This window comes from Ranitomeya imitator, chromosome 2 (genome assembly GCF_032444005.1).
Source record: "Ranitomeya imitator isolate aRanImi1 chromosome 2, aRanImi1.pri, whole genome shotgun sequence".
NCBI lineage: Eukaryota > Metazoa > Chordata > Amphibia > Anura > Dendrobatidae > Ranitomeya > Ranitomeya imitator.
This window is the reverse complement of record NC_091283.1, coordinates 263648369-263667910: the sequence shown is the minus strand read 5'-3', so window position 1 is coordinate 263667910 and position 19542 is coordinate 263648369. Positions and strand designations below refer to the sequence as shown.

At 44.4% G+C, this 19542-nt stretch overlaps 1 protein-coding gene across 1 annotated transcript in view; it reads left to right on the top strand.

Moving 5' to 3' along the window:
* The first annotated feature begins 14560 nt into the window (after positions 1-14560).
* LOC138663017 (oocyte zinc finger protein XlCOF22-like) overlaps positions 14561-19542 on the top strand; it is a 35411-nt gene continuing 30429 nt past the window's right edge. The window contains exon 1 of the mRNA XM_069749066.1: positions 14561-14608. The gene's annotated coding sequence lies outside the window, so the exon portion shown is untranslated. The remainder of the gene's footprint in view (positions 14609-19542) is intronic.

The following is a 19542-nucleotide window of genomic DNA, read 5'->3' as shown; positions in this document are numbered from 1 at the left end:
TATTAATCCAATAGTAGTAGTAGTAGATGTGCCTTTTCTGGGGTGGCTGGGGGCAGATGTTTTTAGCCGGGGGGGGCCAATAACCATGGACCCTCTCCAGGCTATTAATATCTGCCCTCAGTCACTGGTTTTACTACTCTGGCGGAGAAAATTGTGCGGGAGCCCACGCCAATTTTTTCAGCGATTTAACCCTTTAATTTAATAGCTAGAGCCCCCAAAATTTAACCCAAGACACTTCTTACATTACTAAAGAGGAATATGTAATAAAAGAAGGGATATGAGATGGTTTACTGTATGTAATCATGTCTCATATCATGTCGGGTTTTGGAAGGAGATAGGAAAAGCCGGCAATTGAATTACCGGCTTTTCTGCTATCTAGCGCTGTATGAAATATTAATATATATATATCTCACTGACGGCCACAGTCCACAGTCCGATTAGCCCCTCCCCTACTCCCCTGCACTCACTGCCCGGCGCCCGCTCCATAATCCCCTCCACTCACCGCTTACACAGGGTTAATGGCAGCGGTAACGGCCCACGGTGTAACGCACTCCGTTACCGCTGCTATTAACCCTGTGTGTCCCCAACTATTTACTATTGATGCTGGATATCATCAATAGTAAAAATATGTCATGTTAAAAATAATAAAAAAAACAAAAAACCTGCTATACTCACCCTCCGCCGCCTTTCCCGCTCCTCGCCACGCTCCCGGGATCGCTCCATTGCAAGCGGCAGCTTCCGGTCCCAGGGCTGGTGTGCGACAAGGACCTGCCGTGACGTCACTGTCATGTGACCGCGACGTAATCATAGGTCCTGCTCACACCAGCCCTGGGAACGGAAGCTGCCGTTTGCAATGCAGCGGTCCCGGGAGCGTGGCGAGGAGCAGGAAAGGCGGCGGATGGTGAGTATAGCAGGACTTCAACGGGCTATAGGTGAGTATATGTTTTTTTTTAAGTCTCTATACTATGTGACTGGGCAATATACTATGTGGCTCTGTGCTGGGCAATATACTACGTGGCTGGGCAGTATACTATGTGGCTGGACAATATACTCCGTCGCTGGGCAATATACTACGTGGCCCTGCTACATACAATGTGGCTGGGCAATATACTACGTGACTGGGCAATATACCGTACTACGTGGCTCTGCTATATACTATGTGGCTGGGCAATATACTACGTCACTGGTCAATATACTACGTGGCTGGGCAATATCCTACGTTACTGGGCAACATACTACGTGACTGGGCAACATACTACGTGACTGGGCAATATACTATGTGGCTGGGCAATATACTACGTGGCTGGGCAACATACTACGTGACTGGGCAACATACTACGTGACTGGGCAACATACTACGTGGCTGGGCAATATACTACGTGGCTGGGCAATATACTACGTGGCTGGGCAATATACTACGTGGCTGGGCAATATACTACGTGGCTGGGCAATATACTACGTGGCTGGGCAATATACTACGTGGCTGGGCAATATACTACGTGACTGAACAATATACTACTTGACTGGGCAATATACTACGTGACTAGGCAATATACTACGTGGCTGGGCAATATACTATGTGACTGGGCAATATACTACGTGACTGGGCAATATACTACGTGACTGGGCAATATACTACGTGGCTGGCGAATATACTACGTGGCTGGGCAATATACTACGTGACTGGGCAATATACTACGTGACTGGGCAATATACTACGTCGCTGGGCAATATACTACGTGGACATGCATATTCTAGAATACCCAATGCGTTAGAATCGGGCCACTATCTAGTATATATATATATAGACAGTATATATGTTTTAACGAATATTTGAGCCCATGGATCTATTGTATGTCTGTTTGTCCATTTTGCAAGCCTGCAAGAAATTCTTGCAGTCCGGATGCCATACGGATTACATACGGATCACTATTTTGGGGACTATTCTGTGTATTACGGCCGTAAATAACGGACCGTATTTTTATACGCTGAGTGTGAGGACGGCCGAAGTCTGTAAAACCATTTATCTCCAGGTAATTGGCTAAACAGGTCAGGTGTAAGGGGTAAAGGATACTCTGAAGTCCCAGCATGGACGCCGCCCTCCATCCTATTATCAAAACCCCACAGCGACTGGAGAGGAGCATGGCCGTATATGACCCTTAGGGTTCATTTCAACTTGAGAGAAAAAAAACAGTCCGATTTACAGACCGAAAAAACGGATGTAACGTATGCGATTGACATGCGAGTGTCATGCGATTTTTTTATCGCAACATCCGTATGACATCCGTATTGCTGTCCAATTTTTACGCACCGGTGTCCTTTGAAAAGCCGGTAATTCAGCGCAGTGTACAGTAAAATCACACTGACAGGTTAGATTAGAGTAGATATATACACATAGAATAGGTATATATACATATATATATACAGTACAGACCAAAACTTTGGTATAGGTGTCTCCCTGACATATACAGTACAGACGTAAAGTTTGGACACACCTTCTCATTTAAAGATTTTTCTATATTTTCATGACAATGAAAATTGTAAATTCACACTGAAGGCATCAAAACTATGAATTAACACATGTGGAATTATATACTTAACAAAAAAGTGTGAAACAACTGAAATTATGTCTTATATTCTAGGTTCTTCAAAGTAGCCACCTTTTGCATTGATGACTGCTTTGCTCTTGGCATTCTCTTGAGGAGCTTCAAGAGGTAGTCACCGGGAATGGTTTTCACTTCACAGGTGTGCCCTGTCAGGTTTAATAAGTGGGATTTCTTGCCTTATAAATGGGGTTGGGACCATCAGTTGTGTTGAGCAGAAGTCTGGTGGATACACAGCTGATAGTCCTACTGAATAGACTGTTAGAATTTGTATTATGGCAAGAAAAAAGCAGCTAAGTAAAGAAAAAGGAGTGGCCATCATTACTTTAACAAATGAAGGTCAGTCCGAAAATTGGGAAAACTTTGAAAGTGTCCCCAAGTGCAGTTGCAAAAACCTTCAAGCGCTACAAAGACACTGGCTCACATGAGGACCGCCCCAGGAAAGGAAGACCAAGAGTCACCTCTGCTTCTGAGGAAAAGTTTATCCGAATCACCAGCCTCAGAAATCGCAGGTTAATAGCAGCTCAGATTAGAAACCAGGTCAATGCCACACAGAGTTCTAGCAGCAGACACATCTCTACAACAACATGGGCAGCACGGTGGCATGGTGGTTAGCACTGCAGCCTTGCAGCGCTGGAGTCCTGGGTTCTAATCCCACCCAGGACAACATCTGCAAAGAGTTTGTATGTTCTCTCCGTGTTTGCGTGGGTTTCCTCCGGGCACTCCGGTTTCCTCCCACATTCCAAAGACATACTGATAGGGATTCTAGATTGTGAGCCCCATCAGGGACAGCGATGATATTGTGTGCAAAACTGTAAAGCGCTGCGGAATATGTTAGCGCTATATAAAAATAAAGATTATTATTATTAAGAGGAGACTTTGTGCAGCAAGCCTTCATGGTAAAATAGCTGCTAGGAAACCACTGCTAAGGACAGGCAACAAGCAGAAGAGACTTTTTTGGGCTAAAGAACGCAAGGAATGGACATTAAACCAGTGGAAATCTGTGCTTTTGTCTGATGAGTCCAAATTTGAGATCTTTGGTTCCAACAACTGTGTCTTTGTGCGATGCAGAAAAGGTGAACGGATGGACTCTACATGCCTGGTTCCCACCGTAAAGCATGGAGGAGGAGGTGTGATGGTGTGGGGGTGTTTTGCTGGTGACACTGTTGGGGATTTATTCAAAATTGAAGACATACTGAACCAGCAGGGCTACCACAGCATCTTGCAGCGGCATGCTATTCCATCTGGTTTGCGTTTAGTTGGACCATCATTTATTTTTCAACAGGACAATGACCCCAAACACACCTCCAGGCTGTGTAAGGGCTATTTCACCAAGAAGGAGAGTGATGGGGTGCTACGCCAGACCTGAACCCAATCTAGATGGTTTGGGGTGAGCTGGACCGCAGAGTGAAGGCAAAAGGGCCAACAAGGGCTAAGCATCTCTGGGAACTCCTTCAGGATTGTTGGAAGACAATTTCCGGTGACTACCTCTTAAAGCTCATCAAGAGAATGCCAAGAGTGTGCAAAAGCAGTCATCAAAGCAAAAGGTGGGTACTTTGAAGAATCTAGAATATAAGACATATTTTCAGTTGTTTCACACTTTTTTTGTTAAGTATATAATTCCACATGTGTTAATTCATAGTTTTGACACCTTCAGTGTGAATGTACAATTTTTATAGTCATGAAAATACAGAAAAATCTTTAAATGAGAAGGTGTGTCCAAACTTTACGTCTGTACTGTATATGTAAGGGAGACACCTATATATATATATTTATATTTAATGCAGCGTGTTATGATCCGGTGACCTTGGAGCCGCATGAATAACTTTCACTGGAGTAGGTGGTAACTGTACTGACCTCAAATCCTGATCTAACACCGCAACTAGAAGTAGCCGTGGGGTGTGCCTAACAAACCCTAGACACCTCGTCACAGCCGGAGGACTAAATACCCCTATAGATGGAAATAGGAATAATAATAATCTTATAATAATAATCTTTATTTATATAGCGCCAACATATTCCGCAGCGCTTTACAGTTTAACAGTTTCAAACACAAAAGTCATAAGTAACAACATTAACAATACAATAATTAAAGCAAAATAAGACGACCCTGCTCGTGAGAGCTTACAATCTACAATGAGGTGGGGGAGATGCAAAGTACAGGTGTGAATTTACATTGATGTTTTTACAATGATGGTCCAGCCATCTTCAGGGGGTGGAGGATAGATGGAGATAGTGAATGGGCTACACACACAAACATAAAATGACTTTGATTAGTGAACGTGATAGGCTGCTCTGAACAAATGTGTTTTGAGCGAGCGCCTAAAACTATGCAAATTATGGATGGTTCTAATACTATCTTACCTCAGAGCAGAACCCCAAAGGATAGGCAGCCCCCCACGAATATTGACTGTGAGTAGGAGAGGAAAGACACACACAGGCAGAAAACAGGATTTAGCAAAAGAGGCCACTCTAGCTAAAATAGGAAAAGATAGGACAGAATACTGTGCGGTCAGTATTAAAACCCTTCCAAAAATATCCACAGCAGAGTATACAAAAAATTCCTCCATTTAACTAAAGACGTGGAACGTATATCTGCAACTCCAGAGAATCCTACACACAGAGCAGAAATACAATCAAAAATCCAGCACACAGCATGTGTGCCATAGAAAAAAAACAGACACTTATCTTTGCTGAATTGGCAGCTAAGCAGGAGAAACCAGACAGAGGTCCAACACCTCCTAAAAACCATTGACAACTGGCAAGGACTAATGAATCCTGCAAACCTAAATACCCCAGTCAGAATTGCAATCAGCAGATACACCTGACCATGACTGCAGCCAAGGGACAACTGCATTACCACCTACCACCACCGGAGGGAGCCCAAAAGCAGAATTCACAACAGTACCCCCCTTGAGGAGGGGTCACCGAACCCTCACCAGAGCCCCCAGGCCGATCAGGACGAGCCAGATGAAAGGCACGAATCAAATCAGCGGCATGGACATCAGAGGCAAAAACCCAAGAATTATGCTCCTGGCCATAACCCTTCCATTTGACAAGGTACTGAAGCCTCCACCTCGAAAAACGGGAATCCAAAATCTTCTCAACAACATATTCCAACTCCCCATCAACCAACACAGGGGCCGGAGGATCAACAGAGGGACCAATGGGCTCCACATATTTCCGCAATAAAGATCTATGGAAGACATTATGGATCGCAAAAGAGGCCGGAAGCGCCAGTCGAAAAGACACCGGATTAATAATCTCAGAAATCCTGCAAGGACCAATGAACCGAGGCTTAAACTTAGGAGAAGAAACCTTCATAGGAACATGACGGGAAGACAACCAGACCAGATCCCCAACCCGAAGCCGGGAACCAACACACCGACGACGGTTAGCAAAATGTTGAGCCTCCTCCTGAGACAACACCAAATTGTCCACCACATGAGCCCAAATCTGCTGCAACCTGTCAACCACAGAATCCACCCCAGGACAGTCAGAAGGCTCAACCTGCCCAGAAGAAAAACGAGGATGAAAACCAAAATTACAAAAGAAAGGCGAAACCAAAGTAGCCGAACTAGCCCGATTATTAGGGGCAAACTCGGCCAATGGCAAGAAAGCCACCCAATCATCCTGATCAGCAGACACAAAGCATCTCAAATAAGTCTCCAAAGTCTGATTAGTTCGCTCTGTCTGACCATTTGTCTGAGGATGAAACGCAGAAGAAAAAGACAAATCAATGCCCAGCCTAGCACAAAAGGCCCGCCAAAACCTAGAAACAAACTGGGAACCTCTGTCGGACACAATATTCTCCGGAATACCATGCAAATGAACCACATGCTGAAAAAACAACGGAACCAAATCTGAAGAGGAAGGCAATTTAGGCAAAGGCACCAAATGACATATCTTAGAGAACCGGTCACAAACAACCCAGATAACCAACATCCTCTGGGAAACCGGAAGATCAGAAATAAAATCCATAGAAATATGCGTCCAGGGCCTCTCAGGGACCGGCAATGGCAAAAACAACCCACTAGCACGGGAACAACAAGGCTTGGCCCGCGCACAAGTCCCACAGGACTGCACAAAAGAACGCACATCACGCGACAAAGAAGGCCACCAAAAGGACCTACCAACCAAGTCTCTGGTACCAAAAATGCCAGGATGACCAGCCAACACGGAACAGTGAACCTCAGAAATTACTCTACTAGTCCATCTGTCAGGAACAAACAGTTTCCCCACAGGACAGCGGTCAGGTTTGTCAGCCTGAAATTCCTGAAGAACCCGTCGTAAATCAGGGGAAATGGCAGAAAGGACCACCCCTTCTTTCAGAATACCGACCGGTTCCAAGACCTCAGGAGAATCAGGCAAAAAACTCCTAGAGAGGGCATCAGCCTTAATGTTCTTAGATCTTGGAAGGTACGAGACCACGAAATCAAAACGGGAAAAAAACAAGGACCATCGAGCCTGTCTAGGATTCAGCCGTTTGGCAGACTCGAGGTAAATCAAATTCTTATGATTGGTCAAGACCACAATACGATGCTTAGCTCCCTCAAGCCAATGTCGCCACTCCTCAAACGCCCACTTCATAGCCAACAATTCCCGATTGCCGACATCATAATTGCGTTCAGCAGGCGAAAACTTACGGGAAAAGAAGGCACATGGTTTCATTAAGGAACCAATAGGATCCCTCTGAGACAAAACGGCCCCTGCCCCAATCTCAGAAGCGTCAACCTCAACCTGAAACAAAAGAGAAACATCCAGTTGGCGCAACACCGGAGCAGAAGTAAATCGACGTTTAAGCTCCTGAAAGGCAGAGACAGCCGCAGAGGACCAATTCGCCACATCAGCGCCTTTCTTCGTCAAATCGGTCAAGGGTTTAACCACGCTGGAAAAATTAGCAATGAAACGGCGATAAAAATTTGCAAAACCCAAAAATTTCTGAAGGCTCTTCACGGATGTGGGCTGAATCCAATCATGAATGGCCTGAACCTTAACCGGATCCATCTCTATAGACAAGGGAGAAAAAATGAAGCCCAAAAAAGAAATCTTCTGCACCCCAAAGAGACACTTAGACCCTTTCACAAACAGGGCATTGTCACGAAGGATCTGAAATACCATCCTGACCTGTTCCACATGAGACTCCCAATCATTGGAAAAAATCAAAATATCGTCCAAATATACAATCAAGAACTTATCAATATAAGTCCGGAAGATATCATGCATGAAGGACTGAAAAACTGATGGAGCATTAGTGAGCCCGAATGGCATCACAAGGTATTCAAAATGGCCTTCGGGCGTGTTAAACCCAGTTTTCCATTTATCACCCTGCTTAATACGAACAAGATTATATGCCCCCCCGAAGGTCAATCTTCGTAAACCAACTAGCTCCCTTAATCCTAGCAAATAAATCGGTAAGCAAAGGTAAAGGGTATTGAAACTTGACCGTGATCTTATTCAAGAGGCGATAATCAATACAGGGTCTCAAGGAACCATCTTTTTTAGCAACAAAAAAGAACCCCGCTCCCAACGGTGAAGAAGATGGCCGAATATGCCTTTTCTCCAAAGACTCCTTAATATAGCTCCGCATGGCGGTATGTTCAGGCACAGACAGGTTGAAAAGTCGACCATTAGGAAACTTACAGCCTGGAATCAAGTCAATCGCACAATCGCAGTCCCTGTGTGGTGGAAGGAAGCTGGACTTGGGCTCATCGAATACATCCTGAAAATCAGACAAAAACTCTGGAATTTCAGAAGAGGAAGAAGAGGAGATTGACATCAAAGGAACATCATTATGAACCCCCTGACAACCCCAACTAGTCACAGACATGGACTTCCAATCCAACACAGGATTATGTACCTGCAACCACGGAAAACCCAGCACGATAACATCATGCAAATTATGCAACACCAGAAATCGACAATCTTCCTGATGGGCTGGCGCAATGTGCATGGTCACCTGTGTCCAAAACTGGGGCTTATTTTTAGCCAAGGGCGTAGCATCAATGCCCCTTAAAGGAATAGGGTTCTGCAACGGCTGCAAGGGAAAACCACAACGCCTTGCAAACTCAAAGTCCATTAAGTTCAAGGCGGCGCCTGAATCCACAAACGCCATGACAGAAAATGATGACAATGAGCAGATCAAGGACACAGATAACAGAAATTTAGGTTGTACAGTGCTGATGGTAAATGAACTAGCGATCCTCTTTGTCCGCTTAGGGCAGACTGAAATTACATGAGAAGCGTCGCCACAATAGTAACACAACCCCTTTTGACGTCTGAATCCTTGTCGTTCCATTCTAGACAGAATCCTATCACACTGCATTGGCTCAGGAATCTGCTCTGAGGACAACGCCACAGCGCGCACAGTTCTGCGCTCCCGCAAGCGCCGGTCAATCTGAATGGCCAGAGACATAGAATCACTCAGACCGGAAGGCGTGGGAAACCCCACCATAACATCTTTAACGGATTCCGAAAGACCCTTTCTGAAAATTGCCGCCAAAGCATCATTATTCCATTTAGTCAACACAGACCATTTTCTGAATTTCTGACAATACAATTCTGCTGCCTCTTGACCCTGAGACAGGGCCAACAAGGTCTTCTCAGCTTGATCCACAGAATTAGGTTCATCATATAATAATCCCAAAACCTGAAAAAAGGAGTCTACATTAAGCAAAGCCGGATTCCCAGATTCCAGGGAAAACGCCCAATCCTGCGGATCACCACGCAGCAGGGAGATGACGATTTTAAACTGCTGAATGGAATCACCGGAGGATCGAGGTCTCAGAGCAAAAAACAGTTTACAGTTGTTTTTAAAACTCAAAAATTTGGACCTGTCACCAAAAAACAAATCAGGAGTAGGAATCTTCGGTTCTAAAACAGGAGTCTGAACAATATAATCAGAAATACCCTATACACTAGCAGCAAGCTGGTCTACACGAGAAGCTAATTCCTGAACATCCATGCTAGCACAAGACTCCTCAGCCACCCAGAGATAAAGAGGGAAGAGAAGATGAAGAAGACTGCAGAGAAAAAAAAATGGCTCAACACCTTTCTTCCCTTCTTCTGAGATGCATTTAACTCATTATGGGCCAGTTGTACTGTTATGATCCGGTGACCTTGGAGCCGCATGAATAACTTTCACTGGAGTAGGTGGTAACTGTACTGACCGCAAATCCTGATCTAACACCGCAAATCCTGATCTAACACCGCAACTAGAAGTAGCCGTGGGGTGTACCTAACAAACCCTAGACACCTCGTCACAGCCGGAGGACTAAATACTCCTATAGATGGAAATAGGAATACTATCTTACCTCAGAGCAGAACCCCAAAGGATAGGCAGCCCCCCACGAATATTGACTGTGAGTAGGAGAAAAAAGACACACACATGCAGAATACAGGATTTAGCAAAAGAGGCCACTCTAGCTAAAATAGGAAAGGATAGGACAGAATTCTGTGCGGTCAGTATTAAAACCCTTCCAAAAATATCCACAGCAAATTATACAAAAAATTCCTCCATCTAACTAAAGACGTGGAACGTATATCTGCAACTCCAGAGAATCCTACACACAGAGCAGAAATACAATCAAAAATCCAGCACACAGCATGTGTGCCATAGAAAAAAAAACCAGACACTTATCTTTGCTGAATTGGCAGCTAAGCAGGAGAAACCAGACAGAATTCCAACACCTCCCAAAAACCATTGACAACTGGCAAGGACTAATGAATCCTGCAAACCTAAATACCCCAGTCAGAATTGCAATCAGCAGATACACCTGACCATGACTGCAGCCCAGGGACAACTGCATTACCACCTACCACCACCGGAGGGAGCCCAAAAGCAGAATTCACAACAGCAGTGCTACATAGCAGAAAAGCCAGTAATTCAATTGCCAATTTTTCCTATCTCCTTCACAAACCCGACATGATATGAGACATGATTGCATACAGTAAACCACCTCATATCCCCTTTTTTTTGCATATTCCACACTACTAATGTTAGTAGTGTGTATGTGCAAAATTTGGGCACTCTAGCTATTAAATTTAAGCGTTTAATCGCTGAAAAAATTGGCGTGGGCTCCCGCACAATTTTCTCTGCCAGAATGGTAAAGCCAGTGACTGAGGGCAGATATTATTAACCTGGAGAGGATCCATTGTTATTGCTCCCCCGGCTAAAAACATCTGCCCCCAGCCACCCCAGAAAAGGCACATCTGGAAGATGTGCCTATTCTGGCACTTGGCCACTCTCTTCCCATTCCTGTGTAGCGGTGGGATATGGGGTAATGAAGGGTTAATGTCACCTTGCTATTGTAAGGTGACATTAAGCCAGATTAATAATGGAGAGGCGTCAATTATGACACCTATCCATTATTAATCCAATAGTAGGAAATGGTTAATCACACACACACATTATTACAAAGTCTTTTAATGAAATAAATACACAGGTTGTTGGAATAATTTATTATACTGGTAATCCACCTGAAGACCCTCGTTCTGTAAAAAAGGTAAAATAAAAAAACAATATCCCATACCTTCTGATGATCAGTCTCGTCCCACGCTGTAAATCCATCTGAAGGGGTTAACTAATTTTACAAGCAGAAGCTCTGCTAATGCAGCTGTGCTCCTGCCTGTAAAACCCTGGGGAAGGAATGGAATGTAGGTCAATGACCTGTAGTTACCTTCAGTTGCGGTGATGCGCCCTCTGCTGGATGTCCTCATATGAACTCGAGCCTGGAAACTTTTCAGAATATTTACTGAAGGTAACTACAGGTCATTGACCTACATTTCATTCCTTCCCCGGGGTTTTACAGGCACGAGCACAGCTGCATTAGCAGAGCTTCTGCTTGTAAAATTAGTTAACCCCTTCAGATGGATTTACAGCGTGGGATGAGACTGATCATCGGAAGGTATGGGATATTGTTTTTTTATTTTACCTTTTTTACAGAACGAGGGTCTTCAGGTGGATTACCAGTATAATAAACTATTCCAACAACCTGTGTATTTATTTCATTAAAAGACTTTGTAATAATGTGTGTGTGTGTGTGTGTGTTTTTTAACCATTTCCTACTATTGGATTAATAATGGATAGGTGTCATAATTGACGCCTCTCCATTATTAATCTATCTTAATGTCACCTTACAATAGCAAGGTGACATTAACCCTTCAGTACCCCATATCCCACCGCTACACGGGAATGGGAAGAGAGTGGCCAAGTGCCAGAATAGGCGCATCTTCCAGATGTGCCTTTTCTGGGGTGGCTGGGGGCAGATGTTTTTAGCCGGGGGGGGGGGGGGGGGGGCTATAACCGTGGACCCTCTCCAGGCTATTAATATCTGCCCTCAGTCACTGGCTTTACTACTCTGGTGGAGAAAATTGCGCTGCAGCCCACACCAATTTTTCCGCAATTTAACCCTTAAATTTAATAGCTAGAGCGCCCAAATTTTGCACATACACACTACTAACATTAGTAGTGTGGAATATGTAAAAAAAAAGGGGGATATGAGATGGTTTACTGTATGTAACCATGTCTCATATCATGTCGGGTTTAGGAAGGAGATAGCAAAAGCCGGCAATTGAATTACAGGCTATTCTGCAATCTAGCGCTGCATTAAATATTAATATATATACATATATGTGTCTCACTGACATATATATGTACAGTGGGGCAAAAAAGTATTTAGTCAGTCAGCAATAGTGCAAGTTCCACCACTTAAAAAGATGAGAGGCGTCTGTAATTTACATCATAGGTAGACCTCAACTATGGGAGACAAACTGAGAAAAAAAAATCCAGAAAATCACATTGTCTGTTTTTTTATCATTTTATTTGCATATTATGGTGGAAAATAAGTATTTGGTCAGAAACAAAATTTCATCTCAATACTTTGTAATATATCCTTTGTTGGCAATGACAGAGGTCAAACGTTTTCTGTAAGTCTTCACAAGGTTGCCACACACTGTTGTTGGTATGTTGGCCCATTCCTCCATGCAGATCTCCTCTAGAGCAGTGATGTTTTTGGCTTTTCGCTTGGCAACACGGACTTTCAACTCCCTCCAAAGGTTTTCTATAGGGTTGAGATCTGGAGACTGGCTAGGCCACTCCAGGACCTTAAAATGCTTCTTACGAAGCCACTCCTTCGTTGCCCTGGCGGTGTGCTTTGGATCATTGTCATGTTGAAAGACCCAGCCACGTTTCATCTTCAATGCCCTTGCTGATGGAAGGAGGTTTGCACTCAAAATCTCACGATACATTGCCCCATTCATTCTTTCATGTACCCGGATCAGTCGTCCTGGCCCCTTTGCAGAGAAACAGCCCCAAAGCATGATGTTTCCACCACCATGCTTTACAGTAGGTATGGTGTTTGATGGAAGCAACTCAGTATTCTTTTTCCTCCAAACACGACAAGTTGTGTTTCTACCAAACAGTTCCAGTTTGGTTTCATCAGACCATAGGACATTCTCCCAAAACTCCTCTGGATCATCCAAATGCTCTCTAGCAAACTTCAGACGGGCCCGGACATGTACTGGCTTAAGCAGTGGGAAACGTCTGGCACTGCAGGATATGTGTCCATGGTGGCGTAGTGTGTTACTTATGGTAGGCCTTGTTACATTGGTCCCAGCTCTCTGCAGTTCATTCACTAGGTCCCCCCGCGTGGTTCTGGGATTTTTGCTCACCGTTCTTGTGATCATTCTGACCCCACGGGGTGGGATTTTGCGTGGAGCCCCAGATCGAGGGAGATTATGAGTGATCTTATATGTCTTCAATTTTCTAATTATTGCTCCCACTGTTGATTTCTTCACTCCAAGCTGGTTGGCTATTGCAGATTCAGTCTTCCCAGCCTGGTGCAGGGCTACAATTTTGTTTCTGGTGTCCTTTGACAGCTCTTTGGTCTTCACCATAGTGGAGTTTGGAGTCAGACTGTTTGAGGGTGTGCACAGGTGTCTTTTTATACTGATAACAAGTTTAAACAGGTGCCATTACTACAGGTAATGAGTGGAGGAAAGAGGAGACTCTTAAAGAAGAAGTTACAGGTCTGTGAGAGCCAGAAATCTTGATTGTTTGTTTCTGACCAAATACTTATTTTCCACCATAATATGCAAATAAAATGATAAAAAAACAGACAATGTGATTTTCTGGATTTTTTTTTCTCAGTTTGTCTCCCATAGTTGAGGTCTACCTATGATGTAAATTACAGACGCCTCTCATCTTTTTAAGTGGTGGAACTTGCACTATTGCTGACTGACTAAATACTTTTTTGCCCCACTGTATATATACCTATTCTATGTGTACATATCTACTCTAATCTAACCTGTCAGTGTGATTTTACTGTACACCGCGCTGAATTGCCGGCTTTTCAAAGGACACCGGTGCTGAAAAATCGGACAGCACTCGCATGATGCGAGTGCTGTGCGTTTTTTTTGTCGCACCCATTGACTTACATTGGCGAGTCTCATCCGAGAATTGCAGCAATACGCAACATGCTGCGATTTTTTTCTCAGTCTGATTTCAGCTGAGAAAAAAAAATCGCAAATGAAAAGACACCTATTGACTAACATTGGTCCGAGTGCAATCCGATTTTTTATCGGATTGCACTCGTCCATTTTCCTCGCAAGTGAAAAGGAGCCCTCAGCCGGACACTGGAAGGGGGTAAATAAGCGAGATTTCGGCATTTTAGCTCCCGGTGTGGAGGCGATAGCACAATCATATGCCGCCATATACTAGACGTCCGGTAACCGGTAATAATTCCCTCATGTGTGGGGTCTATTTGTCTCCAGAGAAATCACACGATACATTCCACACATAACATTGTGTAGAAAAGGCGGCGCGAGGTAATTGTGCCAGTAGTGAGGGCGAATAATGGCGGAAATGTCACTGACTGAGGAGAAGTCTCCATGTAGCGTCTTCACTGCAGATCACGTGACCCCTGACTCCTCCCCCCTGTGACCTCATCACAGGTCCTGTGCGCACAGAGCAGCCATATATGTGGAGTGCGGCTCTGCAGGTGGAGGTATGTGGAGATTCCCCATTACTGAGCGCGGGGACATTAACCCCTTCTGCACTGAGACTCTTTATAAGAATCATAACGTTGTTGTTCTGTTTCCTGTAATAGATACATACGAGCCAACTATGGAGGACAGGAAGTGAGGGAGCGGATTGTTCTCCTAGTACAGGGCCCCTTTCTTGGCCCCACACAGTGTAATGCCCCCATTATGCCCTGTAAGCAGGGTTCTGCCCCACACCCAGCTGCCTCGGGCACTTTACCATGAGCTGGTACCTCAGATTCTTCCCCGCACCCCTTTCCTTTGTTGGCGCCAAATCTGTTCTGCCTTTGGGGCTCCGGCCTTTATAATATCAGTAACTGCGTCATCAAGGTCTCCTGACCAGGTGCACCCTCTAGACTCTTCCCTCCGGAAACCCTCCCTCTTCCCATTGATGTCACATGGTCCCATCTGGACGGCAGATAGCAGTCTGTACAAATGCAGCACAGCCCTGAGGAGTCTTTTTTATGACTCTCCTTTTTACACCCCTTATGTAATATATATGATGTCGCTCACACAGTGTAATGTTTCCACAGTACTGGCATCTCTCGTAAAAAAGGTATTTTCACACTACCGCCATACCCCCCCACACAGTATAATGTTCTCATAGTACCGCCATACCCCCACACACAGTATAATGTTCTCATAGTACCGCCATACCCCCACACACAGTATAATGTTCTCATAGTACCGCCATACCCCCCACACACAGTATAATGCTCTCATAGTACCGCCATACCCCCCACACACAGTATAATGCTCTCATAGTACCGCCATACCCCCCCACACAGTATAATGTTCTCATAGTACCGCCATACCCCCACACACAGTATAATGTTCTCATAGTACCGCCATACCCCCACACACAGTATAATGTTCTCATAGTACCGCCATACCCCCACACACAGTATAATGTTCTCATAGTACCGCCATACCTCCACACACAGTATAATGTTCTCATAGTACCCCCATACCCCCCACACAGTATAATGTTCTCATAGTACCGCCATACCCCCACACACAGTATAATGTTCTCATAGTACCCCCATACCCCCACACACAGTATAATGTTCTCATAATACCGCTATACCACCACACACAGTATAATGTTCCTACAGTACCTCCATACCCCCCACACAGTATAATGTTCCTACAGTACCGCCATACCCCCACACACAGTATAATGTTCTCATAGTACCACCATACCCCCACACACAGTATAATGTTCTCATAGTACCGCCATACCCCCACACACAGTATAATGTTCTCATAGTACCGCCATACCCCCACACGGTATAGAGTACTCATAGTACCGCCATACCCCTACACACAGTATAATGTTCTCATAGTACTGCCATACCCCCACACAGTATAATGTTCTCATAGTACCGCCATACCCCCCACACAGTATAATGTTCTCATAGAAATGCCATACCCGCACCCAGTATAATGTTCTCATAGTACCACCATACCCCCACACACAGTATAATGTTCTCATAGTACCGCCATACCCCCACACACAGTATAATGTTCTCATATTACCGCCATACCCCCACACACAGTATAATGTTCTCATAGTACCGCCATACCCCCACACACAGTATAATGTTCCTACAGTACCACCATACCCCCACACACAGTATAATGTTCCTACAGTACCGCCATACCCCCACACACAGTATAATGTTCTCATAGTACCGCCATACCCCCACACACAGTATAATGTTCTCATAGTACCGCTATACCCCCACACACAGTATAATGTTCTCATAGTACCACCATACCCCCACACACAGTATAATGTTCTCATAGTACCGCCATACCCCCACACACAGTATAATGTTCTCATATTACCGCCATACCCCCACACACAGTATAATGTTCTCATAGTACCGCCATACCCCCACACACAGTATAATGTTCCTACAGTACCGCCATACCCCCACACACAGTATAATGTTCCTACAGTACCGCCATACCCCCACACACAGTATAATGTTCTCATAGTACCGCCATACCCCCACACACAGTATAATGTTCTCATAGTACCGCTATACCCCCACACACAGTATAATGTTCTCATAGTACCGCCATACCCCCACACACAGTATAATGTTCCTACAGTACAGCCATACCCCCACACACAGTATAATGTTCCTACAGTACCGCCATACCCCCACACACAATATAATCTTCTCATAGTACCGCCATACCTCCCCACACAGTATAATGTTCTCACAGTACCGCCATACCCCCACACACAGTATAATGTTCTCATACTACCGCCATACCCCCACACACAGTAAAATGTTCTCACAGTACCGCTATACCCCCCCACACAGCATAAAGTTCCCACAGTACCGCCATACCCCCACACACAGTATAATGTTCCTACAATAGTGGCTTCCGACAGACAAAGGATAGTGGCCCCACAGTTCTGCCATCCCCCCACTTTCTAATGTTCCCACAGTACTGCCCCCTACATGCACAATATGGTACCATCCACCTCACTGACTACCTCCGACCACCGACAATTAATAAATACTCACTTAGCCTCATTCTTGGTGCAGATACTAATGAACCCAGGATCTATGAGATATTTACCATACGATAGTTGGATAGTCAGGAGTGTATCATCCATAAAGGTCGCCCACTCGGTTGCTATGATGCCTATGAAGTGACAGGGCTCGGTGGGGTGTGGTATTGGTCACCCTCTCCTTCCCATCATCACAATGTCAGTGATATCCACATTCCTATGACGGTGATACCGCTGAATAGATTAGTGAATCAGGGAGTGGAAAGCTCCTGATCCACCATTCAGCCTTCACTTCTGAGGCCGGCGTCACACTAGCGAGTTTTACGGACGTATGAGCGCATAAAATACATCCGTAAAACTCGCCTAACAAACGTCCCAATTATTCTCTATGCCCCTGCTCCTATCTGCCGTATTTTACTGATCAGTATTATACGGCTTTCTACGGCCGTAGAAAATCGCAGCATGCTGCGATTGTCACCGTATTGCACACAAAAAAGCCAATGAAAGTCTATGGAAGCCCCAAAAATACGGATTACACACGGACCAGCAGTGTGACTTGCGAGAAATATGCAGCGCTGTTAGAGAGAATAGCCGGCAATTCAGTGCGGTCTACAGTAAAATCACACTGACAGCTGACATTAGAATAGGTAGAATAAATGTGTACACATAGAATAGGTATATATATATATATATATGTGTATATATATATATATATATATATATATATATATATGTCAGTAGACACATATATGTATATATCTTATTATTTGATACAGCGCTAAATAGCTTTAAAGCCGGTAATTCAATTACCGGCTTTTGCTATCTCCTTCCTAAAACCCGACATGATATGAGACATGGTTTACATACAGTAAACCATCTAATATCCCCATTTTTTTTGCATATTCCACACAACTAATGTTAGTAGTGTGTATATGCAAAATTTGGCCGTTCTAGCTATTAAAATAAAGGGTTAAATGGCGGAAAAAATTGGCGTGGGCTCCCGCGCAATTTTCTCAGCCAGAGTAGTAAAGCCAGTGACTGAGGGCAGATATTAATAGCCTGGAGAGGGTCCATGGTTATTGGCCCCCCCCCTGGCTAAAAACATCTGCCCCCAGCCACCCCAGAAAAGGCACATCTGGAAGATGCGCCTATTCTGGCACTTGGCCACTCTCTTCCCATTCCCGTGTAGCGGTGGGATATGGGGTAATGAAGGGTTAATGCCACCTTGCTATTGTAAGGTGACATTGAGCCAGATTAATAATGGAGAGGCGTCAATTATGACACCTATCCATTATTAATCCAATACTAGTAAAGGGTTAAAAAAAAACCACATTAAAAATTATTTTATTGAAATAAAAACAAAGGTTGTTGTAATAATTTATTCTACGCTCAATTCTTCTGAAGACCCTCGCTCTGTAACAAATAAAAAATAATATACCAACAATATACATACCTTCCGAAGATCTGTAAGGTCCCACGATGTAAATCCATCTGAAAGTGTTAAAACATTTTGCAGCCAGGAGCTCTGCTAATGCAGCGCTGCTCCTGCCTGCAAAACCCTGGAGAATGAAGGTAAAGTAGGTCAATGACCTATATTTACCTTCATTCGCGGTGATGCGCCCTCTGCTGGATGTCCTTCAAGCGTGGGAAAAAATCAGAAAAGTTCCCAGGCTCGAGTTCATATGAGGACAACCAGCAGAGGGCGCATCACCGCGACTGAAGGTAACTACAGGTGATTGACCTACTTTACATTCATTCGCTGGGGTTTTACAGCCAGGAGCACAGCTGCATTAGCAGAGCTCCTGCCTGTAATTTTTTTTTAACCCCTTCAGATGGATTTACATCGTGGGACGTGACAGATCATCGGAAGGTATGAGATATTGTTGTTTTTTTATTTTTTCTTTGTCACAGAGCGAGGGTCTTCAGGTGGATTACCAGGATAATAAAATATTTCAACAACCTGTGTTTTTATTTCATTAAAAGACTTTGTAATAACATAGTTAGTAAGGCCGAAAAGACATTTGTCCAACCAGTTCAGCCTATATTCCATCATAATAAATACCCAGATCTACGTCCTTCTACAGAACCTAATAATTGTATGATACAATATTGTTCTGCTCCAGGAAGACATCCAGGCCTCTCTTGAACCCCTCGACTGAGTTCGCCATCACCACCTCCTCAGGCAAGCAATTCCAGATTCTCACTGCCCTAACAGTAAAGAATCCTCTTCTATGTTGGTGGAAAAACCTTCTCTCCTCCAGACGCAAAGAATGCCCCCTTGTACCCGTCACCTTCCTTGGTATAAACAGATCCTCAGCGAGATATTTGTATTGTCCCCTTATATACTTATACATGGTTATTAGATCG